Consider the following 7,111-nt stretch of genomic DNA (forward strand, 5'->3'; position numbering starts at 1 on the left):
ACGTCTTCATGACGTCAATTCTCATGCCACCACGTGATGGTGTCGTCGCATGACATATGCGCTTATCAGAAAGTGCAAGTATCATGGAGACATCAAAACCACGCGAGCCACGAAAAACATCAAATTCTTTCGATCCCGGAGGTAGTACAAAATCACGGTATATGCCCAAAGCTTTTCGATCGAACAAATACAAGCGAGTAAAAAGAAAAAAAAAATAGTACAGGTTCACTGCAAGGGCAGAGCAATGAATGGATGGCAACTGGAATGTCTTACAAAGAAAGGCTGGCAGCTCCCTCCATTAGCTAACACGGCCAACGCAGCGAGCGAAGTGACCTTCCTGTGAACTATGACTTCAACGCGAACTTTGCAATAAAGGCACAACGCGCAGAAGGCTACGAGCCATCTCGACAGATAAGCGCTCGAGCAGCTAGGCGACCTCGCCCTGCCGGTCATAGTACTGAGCCGAAGATCCACAGCTGCGACTCAGGTGAAAGATGGACGAGGTACCGTGCTTGAAAGCGTACCTCTTGCACCATTTCGCAGATAATGGTAAACAAGCCTTTGCCACACTATAACACGCCAATGATCTGCGTACCACGAATGGTAAATGTTCTACCCGGATACCATGTCGCTACTTTGCTGGAGTGTCTGTGGATCTGCGACTGAGTGGTTTGGCACGCCGCGAAGTGAGGGGTCGGAGGTTCTAATTTCCTCGGGCAAATGAACAAGGAATCATTTAACTCCTTTGTAAGCTGCAGCGTCCAAAGAACACTGTTTTCCGTTGGCACTGGAGACTTTGTTTTAATTTAGCGAAATTTTGAAGAGTACTTTAAATTTGCACACTGAATTGCTTTTTGGTACTAAACAACCGCAGAGGAGCAGTTTTTCTGTCTTGTACAAGCATCATTCATGCCAGCCTTCACGTTGCACTGCACAGGGTTTATGTTTTACCACCACGAAAGTCATCGAAGCTTAAGTTACGACACCATGGTTCAGCGCTAAAGAATGACAGGGACACTAAGATAGAGAAAGACTGGTGAAACACTGCCAACTCATTTATTGCCCAAGCTTTCAACAAAATATATGGCAAAATGTTTCGCGGTTGAATCATTCACATATCCCGCTTAGACCTTTTATCAAAGATATGTATGTGCTGTATCAAAACTTTTATCTTCCAAAGGGAGATGAACGTGTTACTGACACAATCAGTTACTTTTTTTCCTAATATGATAAACATCTCAGAGCTTCCGCGCTGATCTTTTTCGGCTTCTATAGTCGGCGACAACTTTCTGTGGCAGCACAGCTAAGGCTACGAAGTCCAAGCATGCCCTTTTTTACTACCCTTCTGCATGTAGTCCACGAACACTAAGTTCTGTATAGTGCGTAACATAATTGAACATATAAAAGGAAAAGATGTAAATAATATGCTCAAGATTGTTCGCAATATTACAAGGAAGTATCACCTTTGTAACGTTTTCGTTCTTTGCTGTTTCTAGTTTTCTGGTTTTCTGGTGCCATTGCACCTTTTTCCTGCCCCGGTAAACAACGATGACGTAGCTCGGTTGCAGCAAGTTCACACCGAAGTTTCTGAGCGAGTTTGAGTGCGTGTTCTTTAGGTAATCTGTATTACTCGAGCAGGGAGAAACGAAGACAGCGGTGCGTCGTGAAAATTTTGTTTCCCGCACATGCATTCGCCAAGATTTTACAGACTTTCACGGCCCATGAAAGAGTGCAGTCAAGAAAATACATAATAAATATCCAAAGAAAACACATACCAAAATAACAAGAAAGAAGTTACAGTGTCAACTGCACATAATTCAAATTGAACACAGTGTATTATGTTCATAAATGATTCAATTGTGGTATAGCCCGTAATATTATTATCTAGTCTATTCCAATGGTGGAAAGCTGACAAAAAAAGGAAATGTTTGTGAGCGTTAGCACGACTGAGAGGTTGGCGGATAGTTTTAGAATGGTTTAGTCCCAATCAGTGTTAAGACTGTCTCGGGGAAACAGGCAACAGACGTAATTTTGCGTAGCAGAAGTGCAGTATTGAATCAGGCATCACACAATGCGAAATGCATTACCAGTAGTCAATTCAAAGTACTTCATCCGTTACAAAGAGCTACACTATGATTCTTCATGTTCCTAATAACTATACTCCATAGCAATAACAGCTACGCAGGTAGGCATATTTTCCTATACATGCTTGATGGGTGCTCCGATACTTCATAAAATGTGACGGCTTATTGCATATCTTGCCTCACACCTGTACTTGCATTAGACGCCATGAGAGGGTTCTTTTTTACTAAAGCTCTATAAAGCCACGTCTTAGAGCTGACGCTGGGACTGAGCTGACAGTAACAGGTTTCATCCTGCCAATGAACCAACTAGCCCCTAACGATTCCAGGCACTTCTTCACTACCGCAAAGACCAGTAGCATGAAAAGAAACGCCGCGAGAAAAACAAAAGGAAAGGACAGGAAGGTTGGAAAAGCCATGGCTTCGTTTCTTACCTACCCGTAAAGTGTGAACACGGGATAAACAATAAAATATATAGAAGAGAAGAAAGTAAAAAAAAAAAGATATGAAAAGTTATGTTCAATACGCGGGACATGAGCTTATGCGAAAATTCACTTTAATTTCAAGTATAATAGCTTTTTAGGTTTTCTTTTTTCTTCCCTTCTTATATTTTTCTTATTAATCCATGTTTTAACAATCTGTTCCTGTTTCATTTAGACATCCTTATCTGAGCGTATTCGGCTGGTTGGTTGGTTGCGAAGCTTTATTGTGGTCCTGCAAGGCGCACGTCAGCGCGCAGCGGGCAAATCCCACGCCGGGACCGTTAGGCCAAGCCTATCGGCAGCTCCGAGACCCTGCTGGACAGGCCAAAGTTGGTCAGAAAGAAGGAAACTGCATAGGGCCACCTCCCAACTGACCAATGTAGTGTTGGGGTTAGTGTACATTGCCTTGAACTCCGAGAGCACGTGTGCCAGCGTGGATACATACCCACATGCGGGGCAAGCGTCATTGGGGAACACGTCAGGATCAATAGCGTGAAGGGATCTCAGGTTAGGGTACGTGTCGGTCTGTAGTACTCTGAGTGTAAAAGCCCGGGGCCTTTACACTCAGACTACTGTTTTGGTTGAGGGAGTGAATATAGTCTTCGCGCGAGGTAAAAATGTTTTGTTATTTCGTTGTACGTGGCAGGCGCATCCCTGCTTTCCGCTACCCCGTTGGCCCGAATCGTTGCCCGATACCGGCAAGATTGGTTAGTGCGCGCGCGGCCTCGTGGACAGACTCGTTGAGGTTGGGAGGAGTGCCTTGGACCTGTCCAACATGTGCAGGAAACCAGATCAGTACGTCGTGCTTGATACTGTCGCGGCCACCACTCTGGAGCACGCGCAGGGCTTTCTTGGAGATTACACCACGCTCGAAAGCACGAATAGCTGACCTAGAGTCACTATAGATGACCTCGCTTTCACCTTCGAGGATGGCCAGGGCGATGGCCACTTGCTCGGCAATCGTCGGATCGTCAAGGTGAACCGATGCGCAGTTGGTGATTTGCTGTGTGGAGCCGACGACGACTGCGGAGAAGGCGCGGCTCCCACTGTACGCTGCCGCGTCGACAAAGCTGACGCCGCACTTCTCACTGTGAATCTGCTTGAGAAGAGTGGCAGCTCTAACCCGTCGCCGACTACATATGTGCTCGGCATAGACATTCCTCGGTATCGGTGCCATGGTGATGAGGTTGCGAATTTCACGGGGCACCTGTCTCATCTTCTCGTCCACTTCAGCCGCAGAGTGACGAAGCTCTCGGAGTATATGTCTGGCGGTCTGGGAGCTCAAAAGGCGCGCGAACTGGGCCCGCTCCTGCGCTTTGGCAATCTCCTCCAACGAATTGTGTACTCCAAACTGGAGCAGGCGCTCGGTGCGCGTCCTGATCGAGATACCGAGGGCCCGCTTGGTAATCTTTCTGAGCAAGACGTTGATCTTGTAACGCTCGGCACGCTGCCAATTGTGCATGGCCGTGACATATGAAAAGTGGCAGAGCACAAAAGCATTCACCAGGCAGATTAGGTTGTCTTCCTTGAGGCCTTGGTAGCGGTTGGCCACCCACCGAACCAGCCGAACCGCGTTATCCGTCTTGGTGGCGAGCTTGAGTATAGTCTTGCCGTTGGAACCATTTCGACTCGATGGTCATGCCGAGGGCCTGAATGGAGTCGACTCTGGGTATTGCGCCGCCATCTCCAGTGAAGGGCTTGATATCACTCTTCGAGATCAGCTGCCAGCTTTTGGGCTTGGGCCCTCCGCTATTGGGTTTGTAGAGGAGGAGCTCGGACTTGTTTGGGGAACACCTCAGGCCTGTGGGGCGGAGGTAATCTTCCGTGGTGTCTATGGCCTCCTGTAGGGAGCGCTCGACTTGCCCATGCCACCTGTGCACCAAATGGTAATATCATCCACGTAAATTGTGTGAATAATGCCTTCGATACATGAGAGCCTCTTGGGCAACCCGAATTGACAAGGTTTAACAGGGCGGGTGATATCACTGACCCCTGTGGCGTGCCACACGAGCCCAGCTCGATCTCCTCGAAGACAAGGTCTCCCACTCTGAGGGTGGCTCTCCTACGAGTCAAGAACGATTTGACATATTCGTAGAATCTGACTCCAAGGCCGAGCTCAGCAATCGACCGCAACACGAAAGAGTGAGTAACATTGTCGAAGGCTTTCTCTAAGTCAAGGCCGAGAATGGCCCGCATGTGTTGCAGTCGATGACTTGGTGCTTGAGCAGCTTCATAGCGTCTTGCGTCGAAAGCTTGGCCCGAAAACCAATCACCGTGTGCGGGTAGAGCCCATTGTCTTCCAGGTACTGAGTCAATCTATTGAGTACCGCATGCTCGGCTACCTTTCCCACGCAGGATGTGAGCGAAATGGGGCGCATGTTGACCAAGGTCGGTGGCCTCCCCGGCTTGGGATTGAGCACGGTGCGTGCGACCTTCCACGGGTCGGGGACCTCGCCGCTCTTCCACGCCTCGTTGGTGACTTCGGTGAGGTAGTCAATTGACCGGTCATCCAGGTTGCGCAGGGTCTTATTAGTTATGTCATCGGGGCCTGCGGCAGACCTTCCGTTGAGCCCATGAAGGGCCTGCCAAACCTCTTTGTGGCATATCTCGGCGTCCAGTTCAGTGTTGGCCGGTCTCGAGTACTCGGGGTACGTTGTTTCGGGGTTCGAGTCGGCAGGGAGGTACTTTTGCACCAGTTGCTTCAAAACTTCCTCTTCTGAAGAGGACTGGTTGGCTTCGTGCATGGCTCGCGCTAGTACGTTCCGCTGGCTAGTTTTGATGTTAGTCTCGCTGAGCAGGTGCTTGAGCAGGTTCCATGTCTTGCCATTACGCATCTGGCCGTCTAACAAGTTGCACACCTCGCCCCACTGCTGCTTGGAGAGGACACGGCAGTGCTCCTCGATGGTCTTGTTTAGGCCGGAGATTTTTTTGTACAACCTGCGATTAAGGCGGTGGCCTTTCCAGCGGGCGAGAAGTGACAGCTTGGCCTCGAGCAAGTGGCAAGGCGGCTGTTCATTTTTTCAACCGGAAGGTCTCTACTAATATTCTTCGCGGTACTTATAACGTCCTCTCTAAGTTGGCTAATCCACTGCTCGAGGCTTGGCCTGGTTGCAGCTAGAGGTTGGTCGTTGCGGACTTTGCAAAACTGGTCCAAGTTTGTCCAAGAAAACTCCAGTGCCCTCTGTCGGACCAATAAGAACTGTGTAACCAGAACGTAATGGTCGCAACCTGAGTCAATGTTCGAGTTGGCCCACTGTAAATCGGGGAGATTCTTGATGAAGGTCAAGTCGAGAGTCGAGTTTCTGCTAGATGAGTTGCCCAACCGAGTTGGAATGGCCCTGTCGGTAATTAGAATCAGGTCCATGTCAGTCGCGTTCTGCCACAGTTCCGCACCCTTGCTGGTATGGTACGGGTAGCCGCAAGTGTGGCGTGGAGCACTAAAACCACCCGCCGCAACCAGGGGGCTGGTAACGGCTCCTGGGAGCGGCTCCTAGACCGGAAGCGGCTCCTGGACCGGGGACGGCCCCAGGAATGGGACCGAGAACGTCGCCTGAAACGGCCCCTGGAACCGCGTGACTGCTGGAAGTGCTGCCCATCCGCGGGGGGTGATGGTGGTGCTGTGGCTTAGCCTTGATCGGTGGAGCGAGACTTTTCCCAGCGCCTTTGTCGCATGACATATGGGATCTGGAATCTTTGCCTACAGTCCTTGTCGGCCGTGAGGTGTTGCCCACCGCACAGCCTGCACTTGGGGGTACACTTGTGTTGTGTGTCAGGATTTGAAGCTTCGCCGCCCCGACATACGACATCGCCTGGGCTGGGACGTGCATCACCACGGTGACCGAGCCGACCGCAAGCATAGAAAATGCCTATTTTCTTGCGATAAAGTGAACATTGCACAAGGGTGGGGCCATCGCGTACAAAGTTGGGGACTCTGTGACCGTCAAAGGCGACGATTATCGTACCGGTGCTGCCTATGCGCTTGGCTCCTAGGGCAAGCGGATTTTTTCCAATTACGACCTTGTTGTCAATATCATTCGGGCTGTCGACGAGTGGAATACCTGGGATCACGCCCTTGCACGTGGAATGCGGGGTGGCCTCGCAGGCACTGACCTCGTATGTATGGCCCATGACGACTATCTGCTGAACTTTGACGTTGTTGTTGGCATTTTTTCTTCTAGGTGTGCTGACAACCATAATATTCTGCTGCACGTTGGGGCATAGCGTGTCGCCCCGCAAATATTCGGCGCAGAAGCTTGTGGCCGCCAGAACTGCATCAGCCACACGGTGCAGCCGGTCTCGACAATATTGAGGCCCCCGCGGGGCCGAATCACGATCTTCGTATCCTCCCTGAGAAACTGGGCCATCCGGCCAGCGCGGATGATCCTAGCCTTGATGTTATTGCCACTGTTGCGGCCTCGCGGGGCCTCGCCCGTTGTCGACTTTGTCTCGTTGAGAGCAGCACCATTAGGATTAGCGCCTGCCGAGCGCGCGCCAGCTCTTCTGGCACGTGCAGACTGCCAACCGCGGTCTTCTCTCACTTCTTCCAGG

This window comes from Rhipicephalus microplus, chromosome 7, assembly GCF_043290135.1.
Source record: "Rhipicephalus microplus isolate Deutch F79 chromosome 7, USDA_Rmic, whole genome shotgun sequence".
NCBI classification, from domain to species: Eukaryota; Metazoa; Arthropoda; class Arachnida; order Ixodida; family Ixodidae; genus Rhipicephalus; species Rhipicephalus microplus.